Consider the following 21,879-nt stretch of genomic DNA (forward strand, 5'->3'; position numbering starts at 1 on the left):
CGTCTGTTTTACAAGTATTTAAGTATTGACGGTTTAAGTGGTTAAATGTCTGAAAATGTAGTTAGCGGGGATCCCTGCTTCATCTCTTTCACAGCTAAGGGGTCCTTGGCCTGAAAAACGTTGAAGACCCCTGGCGTCCCCCCCAGCCCAGAGTGAGGTCTCAGGTTGAGGTCGAAACCCCCCGGAGAGATTTCTGGACGGGGTTTGAACCGCTGGTCTCTCCAGACCTTTCTACAGCACACTGCCCTCTGGAAAAACCCTTGTGTTTGGTCAACCCACAACAAACTGGCGGATGATTTTGTTTTTAAAGGGACTGATTTTTTTTTAGCTCTTTTTTTTTCTCTTTTCTTTTGTATTCTGTTTTTTTGTAGCGTTCTGTGACAATGAAGTGTTGTTAAATGTATCGACGATGCTGTCGTTTTATACTTGCTAAATAATTGCTGATCGACGACCAGATAGGGAACTGTGGGGGGACTGCAGCCTTGTTGTAAAGCCTCACATCTTCTCCTTCATAGCTTGAAAACATATTTACTTTTTTGCTGTGTCCTCCTTCCAGGACAGCTGGTATAGTGTAAAGTAAAACCAGTGCCACTGACACGTCCTATAGAGCAGTGGTTCCCAAACAGTGGGTCGAGACCCATTTGTGGGTCGCGGACCCATTTTTATGGGTCGCGACTCGCAAGTAAATATCCCTTTTTTTCTTTTTACAATTATTCATAAAAAAATTTCTAAATTCCATAAAAAAAAATACATTAAAAAAACTTTAGGAGTAGTGAAAATAGCAGATCTACAAGCTCACAACGCGTCGCGATGTGACGCGTTGTGAGCTTGTAGATCGGCTATTTTCACTAGTTTGGGTCCCGGGAAGGCATGAATTTTCTCTTTTGGGTCACGACCAAAAAGGTTTGGGAACCACGTGCTCTGGAGGCCCACTCTGGTATCACGTTGCTGTAGTAGTAGTGTGTTGGTAAACTGTACACGGATGAAGCATTGTAACCATTTCTACTGGGAGAAAAAAAGCACTTATATGCATTTGTAAAAGTTATTATGGCAAGTAAAACTAATAAAGGTACACTGCAAAAGAAAAACGATATTTAATAATTTAATGTTGTGTTGCACTGCCAATAGTTTTAAAGGGATAGTTCACCCCCAAAATGACTTTTTCTATCGATTAGTCACCCCATGGAGACTTGGATGTTTTTTAGTTTTTGTCACATTCCTAAGCCAATAATTTAATGACCGGCAGCGGTTCCGGTAGGAGACACAAGAGTCTCCTTTGTGTTCTACCGGAACCGCTGCCTAGTAGTGCCTACCGGTCCGCTGGTCCAAATTATTGGCTTAGGAATGCGACAAAAACTAAAAAAATATCCATGAATTCAAGTCTCCATGGGGTGACTATTCGACAGAAAAAATGTTTTGGGTGAACTATCCCTTTAACCCCTTTGTACCGTTTTAAAGGGTCGGTATATCTAGAAATCGCATGCCTAAAACAGCAGATCTGCAAGCTCACACTGCATCGCATTGCAACGCGTTACGAGCTTGGGGATCGGCTATTTTTCGGTGAGCCGACACTGGTACGCATTAAGCATTATAAGGAAGCACCGCAGCCAGCCGATGTATAGGGACCATCATCACAGCACTGGTGAAGGAATGCATATTTGTGGACTTCTTTGCGTGGAGCATAATAACAGTTTTAGCCCCACTAGCAGCACGGTTCTGAGGTTTTTATTGTCACATGCACTTAAACAATACAGCTGTGGCAACAGTGCAGGCCGGAAAATTATAGAGCCTCCCTCAATGGCGTGTGACAACATTTAAAATACAATGACCAGATCAAACCGTCGATAAAGCAAAACACTGTGGAATTAGCCTGTGTCTGTGTGGGGCTGCAGAAGTAAATCTGTGGATTGTGAGACTGTAGTCCTGTAAAATCTGTGTATGGCCTTATATAATATATACAGTGTAATGCAGTGGCACACGTCACAAAAGTAGCTGCCGTGACGTCAGTTAAGTGAACCGTGCAGTATAAATAATACTGAATAGGTTCATAGGTTTGCGCCCCCCCATCCAGTTATTTTTACACTGGCACGGGACGCAGTCCAAAGGAAGAGACTAGAAAAACAACATAAACAAGACAAAGAAGACTAGACTAGGACAACAAGAACTCAGTCACCAGTGGTGGAAAAAGTACTCAAATATTTTACTTAAGTAAAAGTATCAATACTGCAATGTAGAAGTACTCTGTTACAAGTACAAAGTCCGGAATTCAAAATTTACTTGAGTAAAGGTAAAAAAGGTATTGGTATCAAAATGTACTTAAAGTTGTACAATGCAGAATCACAAATAACGATTTTTAGCAACCTCTGTTGGTCACTACCGTCACTGCATACAATTTCCCTAGTCCTCGATTACCCAGAATTCCATTCGTTTTCACCGGAAGCGTTTCAAAAAGCGATCTTTTAATTGTTTTATACTATCTACGGATCGTTTCTCTTAGCCAGTGGAGCATTAGTTACCATGAGCTGTGCTTTCTTTTTCTGTTCTTTTTCGATCTTCCAATCCTACATTATCTTAAAATCAGCGTGAGGTTCCTTTTTGTTAATAGCGCGGTAGTTCCTGGCCAAACAGGAAACCGTTGCGGTAGTTCCTGAGGACGTAATTTAACCAACCTTTCAACCTGAAGTCCCTGTTTTGGGCATGTCAAAAAATAGCGAATATAGCAGACCTACAAGCAAAGTATAAAATAGGGCTTCAATTGTTGAGGAACTGAAAGAATGTTGATATAACATGCCGTGTATAAATATTAGAGTTTAATATAGAGTTTACATATTTCCAATCGCCATGCCAACGGAAAGAAGATTGACACTTCTATAAATACTGTTTGTGTGTTTGTGTGTTGCCCCTTTATAGATCTGACCTCTCAGGAATGTGTGTGTGTGTGTGTGTGTGTGCGTGTGTGTGTGTGTGTGTGTGTGTGTGTGTGTGTGTGTGTGTGTGTGTGTGTGTGTGTGTGTGTGTGTGTGTGTGTGTGTGTGTGTGTGTGTGTGTGTGTGTGTGTGTGTGTGTGTGTGTGTCAGTGGGTAGAGGTGACATGGTTACATGTTCAAAGTGCAGAGGGAACATACATGACGAGCCTTTCAATGGCATGATGCTACCATGTGACGCTGGTGTCATGTCCCCCCCACACACACACACACACACATAAACACACACATAAACACACACACACACACACACACACACGTTTGTGAGTTTGTATTACTATACTTGTGAGGACATCAACGTATTAGGGCGGCGATTTTATGAATGCCATTTAGAAAGATTTGGGCATTTTAAACCGTAAGCCTAAAGCCGAAAATGTTTTGGTGCACGACACGGGCGCACAACTAAATCATGCATAATTCCTACCCAAAACCCTGAACCTAATCTAAATGTCTATAATCCTAACTCTAACCACAACCTGAATAATTTGGTAACCCTTATTATCTCTAAAAAATATTTTAAAACCTTAAATCAACCATTCTTCTCCTGGTCCTCACGTATCTATTTTTCATGTTCTAGGCCTACTATACTATAAACTCCTGTTGTACTGCAGCCAATAGCATGTTTCAGTACTATGACACTTTACATTAGTCTGACTCTTAGTCTTAATGCAGTCGGTGTACTATTGATCTGTGCGTTAATCCCCGTCGGAATGGCGACGCAAGCATAGTAGTCAATGAAATCTCCACAACCACTTAAGCCTTCACACGGCATAAAATATAGCTGATCTCCACGCTCATGTCCCTGTGACATACCAGTGTAATGTCCGGGGGGTGTACTTTATATATCAGGCTGCCCTCAAACTATATGGAAAAAGGAGATAACCTCCTGACCTTTGAGCGGCACAAGGCTACTTACTTACAGTACATGCTTATACGATGTATTGTGAGCTTGTAAATCTGCCAAAAAATTAAAGGCAATTTTTTTAAACATTTTTATAAATTTTCCGCCTATAATGACATGCCAAAAATAGGGACGCCATGCTTACTTGTTTACATGTTTACTTTGAAATGTTTTGTAGTTTTTGAGATATTTAACTTTTAAAAAGTGCATCTGAAAACCAGCAAGGACATCTTTCCAACTTGTACCTGGCGCTTTTACCTTTATCTAATCTTTCAGTGAAGAGCACGCAAGTGAAGAGAATAAGTAAGAACACCGTGGTGCAGTGGTTTAGATACAGGTAACCAGAACGTTCCCGGTTCAAATCCAACTGGGACTTTTTTCCAACTTTTACCTGACTCTTGCACCTTTATCTAATCTTTCACTGAAGAGCGTGCAAAAGACCAGAGGAAGTACAGTATGAACCATGGTGAAGCAGTGGTTAAGATACAGGCCTTGCACACAGAAGGTCCTGAGTTCAAAACCAGCAAGGACATCTTTCCAACTTTTACCTGGGGCTTTTACCTTTATCTAATCTTTCACTAAAGAGCACGCAAGTGAACAGAATAAGTAAGAACCACTGTGGTGCAGTGGTTTAGATACAGGGCTCGCAACCAGGAGATTCCATGTTAAAATCCCAGTCGACTCATGCTGGATCACCAGTGGTATGCGCCTGGACCGCTAGGCCAGCGGACGCCCCGTTTAGAAGCATTTTACATAAACATGATGGTCTCGGATATTTCATAAAAAAGTAAAAAGTTAAAGCCTCAATCTGTGATTTCTTCAAGTGGTTGACCGAATGTAGAACAGCAGCAACATAGGTTTAGATTGATCAGTGGTGGAAAAAGTAAAAGTACCAATACAGCGATATAGAAATACTCTGTTACAAGTAAAAAGGCCTGTGTTCAAAATGTTACTTGAGTAAAAGTACAAAAGTATTGGCATCAAATTATACTTAAAGTACCAAAAGTAAAAGTACTAAAATATTTAAAAATAGCATATCTACAAGCTCACAATTGTGCATTGCGACGCATTTTGAGCTTGTAGATCTGCTATTTTCAAATAGTCTATGTATAAAATAGGCTTAAAGTGGTTAAAGTATGTTTTATGATATAATAATTAATATCTGCAAAGCAAAGTAACTAGTAACTTAAGTGTTCAAACAATTGTAGTGGAGTAAAAGTACAATATTTGCCTCTGAGATGTAGTGGAGTAGAAGTAAAAGTACTGAAAACTGGAAATACTTCAGTAAAGTAAAAATACTTCAATATTGTAGTTAAGTACAGTACTTGAGTAAATGTAGTTAGTTACTTTACACCACTGCCTAAACATCATCATTACATTTTCAGTCACGAGATTTAATTTAATTTTAATCTATTGTGTCATACAGTAGGAACTGACATAATAGACTGGCCACGTAGTCCAAGATTCACATGAAGACCCCCCCCCCCTTTTTTTAATGGAAATATTAAGGAGACATTTTACCAAATAAGCAATTTATTATTCATATACTGTGATCCTGCATGCCAAGACTAGAACAAGTTTGAAAATACAATTGAATTCAGAGTGAATTCTTGTCTGTATTGTCATAGTATGACAATATACATTATTATATATGGTATGTTATACAGGACACTTACAGTAGGGTAGCCTAGTTGCTTTACATACTCGAAAAAAAACATTTTAGCAATTCAGAATTCAAAACATGTGTAAATAGAATTTAAAGTATGTCTTGGGACAAAGCATGATTACCACAGAGGTCTGGAACAAAACCAAGCAATTCAGATGTAATATGTGTTCCTCTAAATACAAACGCTGCACACACAAAAAAAAAAAAATCTATTTGTTACTCTGGTAGTGTACAAATTGCAGTGTTGATTTCGTCGACTAAAACTATGACGCAAAATATTTGTCAACTACCTTTTTTCACTGACGAAAACTAAATAAAAACGAAGCCACAATGACTAAAACTAAGACTAAATATATTGACAATTTCGTCAACAAAAAAAAACTAGACTAAGATGTTAGGGAGGGACTAGTGGAGAAGAGATCCAGTAGAACTAAGACAAGTCATTTTATGTGTGGTTGCGCTCGGGTGTTGCGCTCTGAAAATAGCAGATCTACTTTTTTTTACTAGATCTGCTATTTTCAGCATGCAGCCAATTGTAAAATCAGCTGCCAAAATACATTTTAGTCGACTAAATCAACTGTAGATTTAGTCGACTATAATCTTATGATATTCAGTCGACTAAAACTAGACAAAAACTAAAACATTTCAGATGACTAAAATATGACTGAAACTAAACAGAATTTTATTCAAAAGACTATGACTAAAACTAAATCAAAATTTGCTGTCAAAATCAACACTAACAAATTGGACATTTTGGTTCCATTTTGTATACTGTCAGAGTTTTAATGAAAAGAGAATAGAAGGTTAAAAGCATTCCCCGGAGAGAAACCTGAGCCCTGGGCACAGTAACCAGACAGGCCCTGCACTGTGTGACTCCTGCAGGGACAGATTCCAGTTACTGAGCCCTGGGGACAGAGGGACACCGTCACGTTGGCCGTTGGTCTCGCCCGGGGGACGTTAGTCTCGCCCGGGGGGGGGGGGGGTTCTGGGGGGACAGAAGAACAACCGTCATGGGGGGCTGGCCTCACAGGGGACTTTGACAGCTGTTTGCATCAACAAGCACTAAGGAAGAGATGGCACCTCAATGTAAAATTTGCTATTTTGTCCAAAAATACAAAAATATATATTTGAAAAATGTTCTTAAGTAATGTAAAGTATGCATGATCTGAACATGCACAGTGCATCATGATACTGTAAGACTTAAATTTAAGAATTTTGGGCTTGAATTTAAAATGGGCATTGTTTATGCCCAAAATGATTGGATATACAGGTTTTGTAGCAATTGTAGAAATATTAGACCTTAATTGTCAAATGATCAATCATGTTCTACTCATATATACTTTACATTACTTAAGACCGTTTTCCGTTGGACCAAATAGCCAATTTTACATCGAGGTGCACACTCTTAAGATTTAATGTGCGGTATGTTTTGTATTAATGATCTAACTTTTTTAGTAACTAGTTACTAAAAGCTGTCAAATAATTGTAGCGGAGAAAGATGTACAATATTTGCCTTTGAGATGTAGTGGATGGAGTTTAGTAAAAGTAAAATAAACTTACATCAACATTGTATTTAAAGGAGTAGTTAACCCAAAAATGACTTATTTTCTATCAAATACACACCCCATGGAGCCTTGAATTCATGGAGATTTTTTAGTTTTTGTCGCATTCCTAAGCCAACAATTGAATGACTGGTGGAAAGACGCTAATGTCTCCGTTAGGAGACTCAAAGTTGACACTTTGAGTCTCCTACCAGAAGCACAGCCGGTCATCAAATTATTGTCTCAGAAATGCGACAAAAACTAAAAACATATCCATGAATTCACGGCTTCATGGGCTGTGTAATTGATAGAAAATAAGTCATTTTTTGGGTGGATATACTCCTTTAAGTACTGTAGCACAAATTACTTTCCATCACTGCAAAACGTGAGGAGATCTAAAAAGAAAAGGGCCATCGTTCACCACAGTTCATCGCTGTACACACAGAAAATAATTAAGAGCTACAAAGTCCAAAAGGGCAAGTTTGTTAGGCTATACACGCTAAGTTAGAAGTTATATAAGTTATATTTCCCTGTGTGGAGATTTGGATCCACTGTCCCTGGATCCTGGGTCTGGTCTGGAGTCTGGACCGCAAGCAGTTGGATGTTCTTCTGCAGAGAATTGACACGGTGAATAACGGATCAGTTACAGACACTGGTGCTTAATACCAGGGCTATACGCTATGTACCTACAGTACCTGTACCTACCCCCCACACAAATTACATATTAACCTGAGATAAAGATATCCCCCCTCTTGCTCTAACCCACTGTGCATGCTGTAAGCATCATCTGATCTCCCTTATATTCCATTACATTTTGGGCTTTTAACATTTTCAAAAACAGTGAAAATAGCTCACTAAGCACTCATAAGTATGTTTATAATGCATTATGACAGGGGTTTCATAGAAAGGGTTACCAATAGAATGGACAGCGCTTCTTCTTCTCTTTCCACACCCAGAGTTATACCAGCCAGTAATTAATCATTTTGTGGTTTACATCATCAATTAATCAAGAAATCGCTTCTATTAACAACAAGACAAATTATTCAAAAGCGTGACAAATAACCATGCAAATATGACAGTCGCACACGTCTGCACGCACGCACGCACGCACGCACGCACGCACGCGCACACACACACACACACACACACACACACACACACACACACACACACACACACACACACACACACACACACACACACGCGTGCACGTACATAGCAACTTGGAGACTTTGCATTCTCCTTACCCTAATCCTTACCCCACCCTAACCCTATATAAAATTAAGTAAAATCCAATTGCAGATCAATTAATTCGTCCCTAATTTGGACACTTTTGACAACAACTTTGTCTCCAAATATGGCCTGGGACTAGCCTGGTAAACCACACCCCTTCCGGAAATCTGGTTTACCAGGCTAGCCTGGGACAGGTTCACTGTATGAACCGGTAGACCTGGTGGTGTGTGAATCATCCAGCTGACTTGATGGCCTTGGAGAGTTTCCATGGATGTTGAAACAGGTCAGCCTGAGACCAGATGGCTGTTTTCTCATCACATAGACCAGGGGTCTTCATTGTTTTTAAGCCTGAGGAACCCTTGGCTGAGAGAGAGATGAAGCAGCCCCAATTTGTTGTATCAAATTGTGTCGCAGATTAAACTTTTTCATGGCTTCATGTTTGACAGCATTATCATCAGTGTATTGAACTATACTTTCCGGTGCTTTATTTTGAAAACTGCTGTTTTCAGACATTTAACCACTTCATCAATACTTAGAAAACTTGACCTTTCAGTCTTTACTTAGTCTGCTCTTTTTTTCCCCTCCCAACCAAACCTCTTGGCTGAAAATATTTTTGGCTTAAGTTCTCCTCAGAATAGGAATGCAAGGTCCCACTTTCATGGGACCCCTGAAGGAAGCCTGTTTGGGAAGAGGATATATTGTGCTTTGAGCTTCATACAATACCACTTGTCGACTAGTAGTGGTCCTAACTGACTACAGGTTAGGTTACAGGTCATAACCCACTATACAGATAGGTTGGTGAAGCTTTATTCACTACAAAAAGTTGTGGATTGCAGCTTTACACACACACTCACACACGCGCACACACTCACACGCGCACGCACGCACGACACACACACACACACACACAGACACAGACACACACACATTTGGACGGTGCTTAGTTCCAGTAGCCATCATCAGGCTCCACAGCCGAGCCTGACCCCCATCTGTTCTGTTCCATCCTGTTCTGGAATTAATGAGTCCTGTTAGACTCTAACACATGTTCAGCGCACATGATGCACTGCTGGGATGTTACTCTACAGCAGGGGTTCCCAAACTTTTTCAGCTCAAGATCCAAAAGATAAATTTGGTGTCTCCCAGCTGCCCCCAAACCTACAAAAATATGTGATTAATTTATTAAGCCCTATTTAATATGAAAATAGCATATCTGTCGCATTGCGACACTTTGTGAGCTCAAATGCTAGTTTCGCTATTTCTTAAAAGTTTTTACATTTATGGAATTATTTCAATTTTTTGAACATTTCTGAAATTATTTTGAAAATTTAATCAGATTTTTCTTTTTCTTTTTGAGGGGGGTGGGTTACTTAATATATATATTTTTTCATTTTATGAAACAAAATGCATATTACTGGTCTGTGACCCAAAAATGGGTCCTGGCCCATTGTTTGGGAAACACAGCACTACACAACCATAAATTATGGTTGTGTAGAAATGTAAATATCTCCACAATATATACACAATATGTGTAAATTATGGTTGATTGCATCTATTATGATAATAGATGCCTGTTGGGGGAAAAAAACTGTTGTGAGCTATTCACTGTTTGATTAGCCTCGGAAACCCTTGCCTTTTTTTTTGTTTCAAAAGAAAAAAAGGCGTGTTTGATAGACTGTATAATATTATCCAGAAACCCATGTTGAAGGCTGGCTGTCTCATTTCCACTGTTGATAGTCTGTACATAAGATACAACACATTGTCACCCATGCATTATTCATTGGTGATAGATAGGGGTATACTCATGCATATTCACTGGTGAAAATTGTACATTTAGGCTTATAACTTATTTATTGATATGTATATACACATAGACTGAGTTAACATTTGACGCCCAACTCATTCAGGCCAAGTTCAGCATGTCTGGTGTCCAGTGGTGGAAAGTAACATTTCTTGAGTACATTTACTCAAGTACTGTAATTAAGTACAATTTTGAGGAACTTTTACTTTACTGGAGTATTTCCAAATTTCTGTACTTTTACTTCTACTCCACTACATCTCAGAGGCAAATATTGTACTTTTACTCCACTACAATTATTTGAAAACTTTAGTTACTTTGCAGACATAAATGATTACATTATAAAACATACATTAACCTTTTTAGCCCTATTTTATACCTATGCTATTTGAAAAAAGACGATCTACAAGCTCACAACGCTTCGCATCGCGATGCTTTGTGAGCTTGTAGAACTGCTATTTTCAAACATTTTAGTACTTTTGGTACTTTAAGTACATTTTGATACCAATACTTTTGTACTTATACTCAAGTAAATCTTTAATTCCAGACTTTTACTTGTAACAGAGTACTTCTACATTGCAGTATTGATACTTTTACTTAAGTAAAACATTTGAGTACTTTCCCCACCACTGCTAGTGTCAGACCCTAAGTCTATGTAGCCTATTTATGAAATAAAGACAGAAAGAAACACTTTATCTTATCCTGCTCTTGCCTGTTACTTCCCCTACGTTTCAGTCCTACAGCTGTTGCTGTCACAACACCTGCATTTATACCCACAGGGATCAATAAAGCTTTTCATTTTAGAATGAGTAGTATAGAGCCATAAAAAAAGATAACGCTATAGTTCCATCTAGTGGAAATGTATGGCACGTCATGCTGAATGAGCACGCTTATGTTTTTTTGACCAGGAAAAATCAGCTCTGATCTGTAATGTGTGTCTACTGGAATTCCTACTGAATTTGCTAATTTCTGGTGACTCAAATATTTCAGTGGTATGATTAAAGAGATAGCTCACCCCTAAAATGGCATTTTATGCAGAAATGGGGGTCAACCTCCCACTAATTGAAACAAAACCAATCTCAGCTGATTCTGTATTCTTAGTATGTTCTGAACGACAGAATAAAAGTTTCAAGGGATTGTATGAAGGGAAAGTTTTGAAAATGGCCTAAGTATGACCCTACCAAAAACATTTTTTTGCCCTTTTAGTCTAGGCAGAATTTCAGAAAATGTGCTTATTTAAGTAAGTGCTGAAGGCAAATCGTGTTAACTTAGGGCATACATGTTTTTGAGGGGTGCTGAATCCAAATCTGCTGTATGCCCAATTCAAAAATGGCTGCTAATGCCTCAAAATTGACCATTTAAAGATGGCGTCCATACTGAACTATATTAAAAACACATATTTCTGACTAAACTAGAAACTTGATTCAATGTTGCTTTTAAAGGTTTTCATATGGGGAATCCACTGCCATATTCTGACTTGAGATCAAATGTGAAGAAATGGCTTAAAACTAATATTTATTGTGATGTCATGTATAAGGGTTATTACAAAAAAACTTGGGACAAATTCCTTAACAAGAAATGTCTTCACCAATGTGTTGTAAAAGTGTCTGGCAAGACTTAAAAAAAAGAAAGAAAGAAAGACAAAAATTCAACTCCCCTAGGGCAGTGTTTCCCATTTTGGGTCACAGACCCATTTTTATAGGTCGCGAGTAAAAATCTGCAATTATTTCACAAGATAAAAAGTCAAACAAAATTCAAAAGAATTCCAGGAATAAATGATGCATTGAAAAACGTACAAGAAATCATGAAAATAGCACATCTACAAGCTCACAATGTATGTGTCACCATGTGACGCGTTGTTCACTTTTCCTGCTCATCACAATATATTGCTGGGTGCATGTAAAAGTTGCTTTATTAGTTTATTTAAATACGAGACATTACTCCACAATGTCAATTGCCTCAGAAGTCAAGGTCACCTATAGGGCCTGGTATTGAACCAAGAATCTTCTGTTAACAAAGCACTGACTTTTCTCACATGCTACATAGATGATTTTTGTGACGACTAATTACTTAGCCTAAAGATGATCCAAATGGACTTGAATCAGGGACCTTGAGTTTCTAGCTAGAAACTCAAGGTCCCTGATTCAAGTATAAAACACTGACATATCTCTCATGCAATAGAAGCATGGTAGTTGTTAAGGATGTTTTAATACTTAGCCTGACTTTAGATGTACTGCGGAGTGAAAAGGTTCCAAAAGTCAGATTGGAACCAACAACCTTGTGATTATGAAAGAGCGATTCATCTCCTGCACCACAGAAGCATGAAAGGTGTTTGTGACAATTAAATACTAACCTCCATAGCATTATGTCGGAGTCTTCTACAGGAGTCTCTGAAGGAGTAATATCAAAAACTGTTTTACTTTTTAAAGCATTCAAATTTTTTGTGATTTCATTAACTTTAGATTTTTTCATTAACTTTAGATTTTTGTTAGATCTGACAGTTGTTTAATTTTTATTGAGGCACTTAAATATTTTATTTGAGTTAATGATCTTTTCCCCCTGTCTTCAGTTTGATTGGATGGCTGTTTTCTCTTCCCAATGGCATCAGTTTGATGTCATAGTTTATTGAGTTTTCTTTTTGTGTCCCGAGTCTTGAACCTACAGCCTTTGGTTTATAAATTCCTGACCTTAATGCTTGAGCCACACTGGCATTGAGGAAGTGCCATCGAAAAACTCAAACCTTGTAGAATTTAGAAGGACAGTGGAAATGTGAAAATGTGCCTGATGGCACCGGTCTTGAACTCTTTGAAAAGGTACTACTTACAAACCACTGACACAGCTGCCGTGCTACAGAAGCATGGCACTGATGGAAGATGCAAGTGAGAACAAAATACTTACCCTGGTAGAATTTGTTTGCTCTTCAGTGAAAGATCAGAGCCAACAGGTACAAAACATTCTCAACCTTGGTTTTGAAACACGATTCTTTGTTCTTCAAAGCACAGACTTATCTCCCGCACCACAGAAGCATGCATGACTTTTGTGACTGATTACTTTTACATTTATATACAGAGTGGAGTTAACATGCAAAGTGACAATCTTACAAAAGGTGGACTTTAACCAACTTCATCTCTATTTCGGGAATTCTGTATTTTACCACTGGTTCATACTTGATTAGTTGTCTTGCGTGCTCTTCAGTGAAAGATTAGATCCAGGTACAAACTTAGTAAAAAGACAGCCATCCTTGGCTTTGAACCGAGAACCTTCAGTTTTCAAAGCATTATCTTATCTCCCGCACCACAGAAGCTTGTAAAACACTTTCGACAATGAATTACTACGGTTGATAAACCTGTCTTTTCTTTTGTGCACAAAGGCATAGAAGATACATGTGAGAACCAAATGCTTAACCTTTTAGAGTTCAGACGACCTTTTAGAGTTTAGATGACCTTTTAGAGTTTAGAAAACTCTCAGCTCTGAACTCAACAAGATCTGCATCTGGCTCTCTGACAACAAACTTTCATTACACCTGGGTAAAACTGAATCCATCCTCTTTGGGTCCAGTCCTAACCTTAGCAACTAGCAAGGCAGAGAGTTTCACGATCAAAGTGGGTGATGATGTCATCAAAAGAAAGGATGAAATTACCTACCTGGGCTCCATCTTGGAGGCAAACCTCTCTGGTAACAAAAACGCCGAAAAAGTGATCAAAAATGTCAACCAAACAACACGCTATTTGTGGAGAATTGATCGTCTAGTCAGTAAGAATACTCTGAAGATTCTTGCAGGGGCCCTCATTCAAGGTCATTATGATTATGCATGCACTTCATGGTATCACAACACCTCCAAGGCCTTAAAAACAAGGCTCCAAACATCCCAAAACAAACTTGTAAGGCTACTTCTTGGCCTCAATCACAAAACCCATCTAACCCCTGCTCATTTTGCTAGGATTGGATGGCTTAGGGTTGAGGACAGAGTACAGCAACTTGCTATGGGCCTGGTCTTAAAGATACACCACAACATTGGGATCCCCCTGTATTTGTCAAAATACTTCCAAAATGTTAATGAAGTCCATGATCATAACACCAGAGGCAGCTCCACAAATCATGGTTAACCCATATTTGGCTCAACTAAGGGAATGAACTCGTTTTCATGCTATTCATCAAAAATGTGGAATGCCCTACCAAAAGGAGTAAAGGAGTGTAAAACCCTACTCACTTTCAAAACTGCCCTAAAGATACACCTTCAGCAGGCTGCAATTCGAAAATGGCCCCTGTCTAAGTCTTAACCTACCCCCCTTACCCCCCCCCTCTTTCATTTTCTTCTTTTGTATATATATTTTTTCTGATTGTATGACATTCTGTATAGTAGTGTGTATATCTGTCTGTCTCCTATATGTCATCATGATTTGTGTGCATGGGGTTCTCATCTTAAACAAGCTGCGTGCTTAATGAGTCTTCCAGTTTAGTAGACCTTGTATTGTGAATTTGTACTTCCATGTACTGTGATTCTCATGACTTACTAAATAAAAGTACATCAATCAATCAGATGGAGTGTGGAAATGTTCCTTAGGAGTTTATAATGCTGTCACCTCGCTTGTGCTACTAAAAGGCTTGGAAGATGCACATCAGCACCAAACGTTTAACCTTAGATAGTTTAGATGACCTTTTTTTTACTAAGAACATCAACTTCTCAAAATCAAGTCTCCCAATAGGCTGAGTTCAGTCTAACCCCAGCTATTTTGCACAAATTAAAACATATATATATATATATATATATTTTTTTTTTTATTAATTGAAACTTTGTCAACAATGTGCTATTGGTGGTACAACAAAGTACATAGGGTTTAAAGGGGTGTTCCAAATATAAAATAATAAAAAAAAGAAAAAGGGAGGACGCTTCATGCAGTAGTAAGACAATTGCAGTCACCAGAACCAGGGATGTGTGCTTTCACCCAGTCTAACATGGAGTTTGAAGTTGAATGGGCTCATATAGGAGAGTGCGTGTCTGTCTGAGGTGCACACAAAAGCAATTATTCTCCTATGAAATACCCCTTTAAGTGGTTAAATCAGGTTAAGCCATCTATTGTCCAAGTGCCCCACTCCTGTCTGCAGTTAAAAGAGTGTGTTGTTTACTCTGAACACAAACATTTCATGCCTGAGGCACATATTAGTACAATTTTGGGAATGACAGTTGGGTCATGTTACTACGTGCGTGCGTGTGCGCGTGTGTGTGTGTGTGTGTTTTGGGGGCGGGGAAGAGCATCGCAGGACACACAAAACGCCCTGATGAGAAAACTTGAAGGCAAAATCAAGCTGACACATTCGAAACGGATCTATCAAATCATATTTATTGGTCTTAAAGGGGTGTTCTGCATTCAGAAGTTGCAACTAAAACAGTTCCTCTCAGCTAATACTTAGGTTATTTTTCATAAAAGAGCAGTTCTCTTTCAGATAGGAAATTTTCCTCAAAAAGGTCACACTAAAAATTTAAACCTAGAGAGAAAACAAAAAAATCATATATGTATATATCAAATCTTGATATATAAATATATCATGTACGAAAAATCATAATGTTATCAAAAATAATTGCGGGCAAGGAGTGTTAACGGTTGTGAGGATGCTGCATAGAAGTCAATTAAGCCAAATTTATGCTTCGTCACACGACGAGTATTATAGAGGGCCAGGAATGGCAGATTGACAAGCTCACAACGCATCGTGGATGCGACACGCTAAGAGCTTGTCGATCGGCCATTTATTCCGGTGTGCAACACCGTCGTGCCCCGAAGGATGAATTGGGCTTTTTACACACCCAGGAGGGAACAGCAATGACAGACTCTATGGGGAAGGTAGCTCTGGTCCAGAGTGTTAGCGAGTTCTCGCTAACGCTCTGCCAGTCGCGCTGCTATTCCCATAGACAGAAACTTCCACTACAACTGTTTCTGCCCACCAAAAAGTGGGCAGAAAAGTGCCCAAAACAACTTTGTCTGTTACACATAAGGTCGGGTTCTCAGACGTTTCCCACCAAGGGGAATAGTCTTTCAACATCATAAAAGAGCCTTTGTTTCGGTGAGTAGTGAAATTGTTTTCTTTATTTTTTACCACAGTTGGAGACCTCGCACGGTAGTGGATGTTTCTGTCTATGGGAATAGCACCGCGCCTGGCAGAACGATGGACCAGAGCTATGGGGAAGGATAAAATCCAAATCAATTTGAACATATAGCTACTATACAGCCGGAACACCTGAATCGAAAACAAGCACAGCAAACACATTTGGAAAAAGTATATGCATTTAGTATGCATTTAGGCGGGTTCAAGCCAAACCATTCTGGGGAAATAAAGTTACCCTAATATTACTGAAAATATAGATGGTTTACATACTAAACAATATCGCTTGTTTGTTTGTATACAAAGAGCTTAAGATTTGCTAATAATTTCAGTAATATTACATTTATTATCATGCCCCCCCCCCTCACCAGTCATTTCACAGACAACATACAATTTTTTTCCATCTCATTTTGAGACAAAGCTTTTTGTAGATAACAAAACCTAAATGAAGACATTAAAATATTAAATATATATATATCCTTTTTTTAAGAAGAAAAGAAAAAGAAAAAGAGTGGGGCCTTTGAACAGGAGATGCACACACTACTGCTGACACAAGAGAGATGCTTTGCTATGCATGGCAAACAAACAAAAAAGAAGTGGGGAAAAAAAGATATGACAATGCTTTAGGTTTAGAAAACGAAGCAAATCAAGTTCACTCAAAAATAAATACAGCCACAACCTGTAAACACTACCTGCCAACTCTGGTTTTTCACATTGAGCTTTTTTTGTGGGTGGTGGTGATGGGGGGGGGGGGTATCACAAATAGATTTCTCACAAGGCACTGAAGACCAAGAGTGGTCCACGGTCCAGAGTTCAAAATCAATCTGGGCAACACCCTTTCCTGCAGAGCTTCAAATCCATGAAACAAAATGTTTACAGAACAGATGTAGTTTTTCTTTCCTTTTTAAAAAAATCTTACATTGTTTATTAGCATTTTATCTGTTTAAGTATATTAGTTTCAACCCTGTCCTAAATTTTTAAAACGCACATCAGATTCAAGGCTCGACTAAATGAATCCACTGTCCGTGCGGCATGTCACCCACACTTCCCCCGTGACCCCCATCTCGCCCCACATCCCAGGTCCTACGACAGTCTCCGGGTTGGACAAAACCAGCCGTGCGGGCGGGCGGGATGTCAAAGCTACAAAAGCTTTGTCTCAAACGTTCAGGGCCTGCTCCGGCCCTGAACGGATATGTGAGAAATCAAAAGCAGCGTGACACAAAAAGTGGAAGTGACCACAAAAACCTCATTAAAGGCTAATTTCATACATCGGCAACGACTGTCAGTCGGACGACAAGAAGTGACACTTTATCTCCAGATGACAATACACCCACCGACACATTCGCCTGTAAGCCTGGTGTATTCTCTGTCATACGACGGTTTGGAAAAACAGGCGATCTACAAGCTCACAACGGCAACGCAGTCTGTTGCGTCACATGGGTAATTGGAATGGATTTGACAGCGTGTCAGACGTTTGACGTCAAACAGGATGTCCTGTCTTCGTCACATTTTGACGAAGACGAAGCCCGTTGGTACAGTATGCCAACTCGAATGGCACCGAGTGGGCTTCAGACTGCCCCGCCCCTGCCCTGTTTTAACTGCAGACTCGTCAACCTATTACGAGTCGAGAATGGCACGTTCTCACACTCTAGTGTGGGCGGGACTACCGGGAGCATCGTAAAATGATGCAACGGACGGGGATCCGGTCGCGACTTGAGAGTGAGAATAATGTGTGAGCTTGTAGATCTGCCGTTTTCGCCGAGCGCCGGGCCGAACGGGCTTCATTTTGGCACCATACTCTTATTATTATGGATGTGAAAATGACACAATAAATCTGAGGTTAAAAGTTGGGATTGTAGGCTCAATGTGCAGCAAGAAATGATGACTCGTCTGTGTGCTCAGAATTACTTCTAAACTTTAAAACCCGGGGTGTTCCGGGGTGAGGGCCGCACATCACGGAAAAAAGCAATAATCCTTCACAGATCTGTTCACATTATAGTTGAGAATAACTCAAATTAAAGACGGCAGCCTTTAACCTCATGAAACAGCATTATACACGACATCCAAAGTAATAAAAACTCATGGTGTCTTGAACGTCCACCGCCGCCCCAAAATGGCGGTTTGGTGGTCAAATGTATGGAGATAAAACCCTGCACTGGAGGGGAGTTAAAATGCCATGCAGGCTGGTTTTGTAAGGCATGCATCATCATGGCCTCCTCTTCCTCCTCCATGACCTCATACGGGGACAGAAATATCCACAACAAGCCCTAAAAAAGGGGAATCTCTTCCAAAGATCCGAAAGGTGGACCGCTTGCAGGAGAGAGGTCAAGATTGGAGGCAGAGCAGTATTTGGTGTGGGGGGGGGGGGGGGGGTGTGTGTGTGTGTGTGTGTGTGTGTGTGTGTGTGTGTGTGTGTGTGTGTGTGTGTGTGTGTGTGTGTGTGTGTGTGTGTGTGTGTGTGTGTGTGTGTGTGTGTGTGTGTGTGCGCGTGTGGCGAGTGGACGCGGATCACTTATAGCGGCTTGAGGGGGAAAACATCGACATGCTACTGTACACCACTTGTCTACAAAAACACAAAACGCGGAAAACAAATCAAAACTTGATTTCTGGTCATATTGCTACAAATACAGCTAGCATGGTTGACTAAAGTGCCTGACAATCTTTGGTCTACCAACCCTTAACGCGAAATGTTTTTTAAAAATCTTCAAAGATTTCCAAAACCTTTCCAAAAACAGCGAAAATAATATTATAGTATAATTATAATTGTATTTTCGCGCAGTACCATCGTATGACGAAGTGTAAAAGAGGGCTTTTAAGTGGTTGCAATATCGCAAGCCATGTCAGAATATGCGTTAACTATGAAGATAAAATCAATAAGGAATAAATGCTTCTATAAAACACCATATAGGCCGGAGAAAACACCATTTTCTTCCAGGTATGATCAATACTCAGAACTGATTGGGTTTTTTTCTTTTTTATCACAACTCACAGTTTGAACATCTTAAAATATACCTCTAAAGTTATACAGACATATGTTAACATAATCTTCATCAAACCCTGAGCAATGGCTGCATGTAAGACTTTATGATATTAATTATTCTTCAAAAAAGAAAAAAAAAGAGAAACAAATCTATTCAGTGATAGAGAGAATAAAAAAGCTGTGATTGTTAGGATATGTTACGATATGTGCATGCTTTTAAACGACGATTTTTTTTCTTTCAATAATTACGACTGCGGGACTCTAAGGCTCAGGATTGGATGTTGCGTGTGCGCGGGACAAGCTCGCGTTTTATTTTTCTCGACAACACGTCAAAGTGAAATGAGACTATGACTATGCAGTTAAAATCCCGAGTGTTCATTCGCCAACATCTAAAAAGCTCACAACGCCTTGTGAGCTTGTAGATCGCCTAATTTTCGGCGGTGTGATTCGGTGTAGAGGGAAATACCCTTGTATAGAACCCTGGGGGACCCCGGTCAACAAAGTGTATAGGGGATTAAAGTGGTTAACTCAGAGACCCTTACGGGTCAATTCTTTACAGTCTAGATCAATAGTTCTCAAAGTGGGGTCCAGGGACTTTCAGGGTTCCTTGGGGCGGTTCTAAAATCAACCCTTACAAGGTTTGTAACTTGCAGTATACAAATGGAACCGGGGGGGCTTTAAAGTTTGAGAAACACAGCTAGAACAAAACAAAACAAACAGCTATAGAAGTCATGAACCGACACAGATCCCTTCACACACACACAAAACATAACCTTCAATCGATAAATAGCGGAAATCCCCACCATGGTCCATTTTAGCATAACGTCTCCGTCGGTTTGAAACCTCATATGTCCAAAACTGTTACTTTTCAGCATTCAAAAAGTAGTAAAAATAGTAGATCTGCTACTTTTTTGTGTGACGCTGTAGTATGTATGATCAAGTATAGGGCGTTAACTTACGAGAACAAAACCCACAAAAAGTTTAAATACGGAGATAAGAGGTTTCTGCCCGACAGCAACGATTATCTACAATAGCCAAAAACACACACACACACACACACACGCAAACACACACACACACACACACACACACACACACACACACACAGAGCCGCGTATCCATTGACAGTAACAGCCTGTTAACCCATTAAATCCGGGAACACATCTGTGTGTCATTTTAGATTTCTTTGGCTATTCAAAAATAGCAGATATACAAGCTTGTATATCTGCTATTTTTGAAAAAAAAAAGGAAATTTGTACAAATATTTGAATATAATATATTTCTAAAGCGAACATTTGTAACTGTCAAATGTCTCAACAAATGTCTTTATTTTTCTGAAAAACTACTGTTGCTGTATCAGTGGTGCTCAAACCTTTCCTTGTCAAGGACCCCCAAAATTATATGTTTTTGGCCGCCGACCCCCATCAAAATGTGTTGTTCCAGGGACCAACCCCCCAAAAATGTTGTTTCTGGCCTGGACCGCTGGAGTAGCAGTCCAGGCACCTGTAGGCTCAGTGTAGCCTGACAGCGTGTCGCGGGTTTGAGTCCCGATCCCGCTGGACTTTGCTGCATGTCATTCCCCATCTCTCTCTCCACATTTCCTGTCAGCCTACTGTCCTATCAATAAAGGCATAAAAAGAAAGATTAAAAAAAAATAGCTGATGTACAAGCTCTATGAGCTTGTTTATATATGCTATTTTTGAATAGCCCAAAGTATAACAATAATGGTTATAGCTAAAAAAAATCTAAAAATGACACAGATGCGTTTCCCGGATTGAATGGGTTAAGGTCAGCAGAGTGTAGTGTGTCAGTCAGAGTGGTGCAAGGTGAGGACATGTGGATCACACACACACACACACACACACACACACACACACACACACGGTATGTGACAGCTCTACGGCGGAGCTGCACTGCGCTTAGCTGGCTGTGACACACGGGTGCGCTGGCCATGTGGTGGAAAAGTAACTAGAGGGCAGTGGTGGAAAGTAACTAAGTACATGTACTCAAGTACTTGTACTTAAGTACAATTTTGAGGTACCTTTTATTTTATTTACTGGAGTATTTCCAGTTTCCAATACTTTTACGCCACGTCATCTCAGAGGCAAATATTGTACTTTTTACTCCACTACAATTATTTGAAAACTTGAGTTACTTTGTAGATTTGTAGGATTATTATTACAAAACATACATTAACCACTTCAGGCCTATATACATTTCCGGCCATTTGAAAATAGCAGATCTACAATCGTGAGCTTTTTTCAATACTTTACACTTCTGAAATATTTGTTTTTATTCCACTCCAATTATTAATTTAGAATACTTTACAAGTTACTTTATAGATAGAGCGACACGACACGTGAGTTTGTAGGTCTGCTATTTTCAATAGAATTTGACAAATAATTAATACATTTACTTTTGGTACTTCAAAGTATATTTTGATACCAATATACTTTTGAACTTTTACTCAAGTAAAATTTGGAATGCAGGACTTTTACTTACTTTTACAAGGATTTCTACATTGTACATTGTGGTATTGTTACTTTTACCAATACTTTTACTTAAGTAAAAAAAACCTGAGTACTTCTTCCACCACTGGTCACTGCATGGCTCTCTGGGGAAAAGGCCACCTACTGTACAGTAGCCTTTTGCTAATCTCATCTCTGCCTGAGCGACCGTT

The sequence above is a fragment of the Gymnoscopelus braueri genome (genome assembly GCF_963280865.1).
Source record: "Gymnoscopelus braueri genome assembly, chromosome: 8".
In the NCBI taxonomy this organism is placed as follows: Eukaryota; Metazoa; Chordata; class Actinopteri; order Myctophiformes; family Myctophidae; genus Gymnoscopelus; species Gymnoscopelus braueri.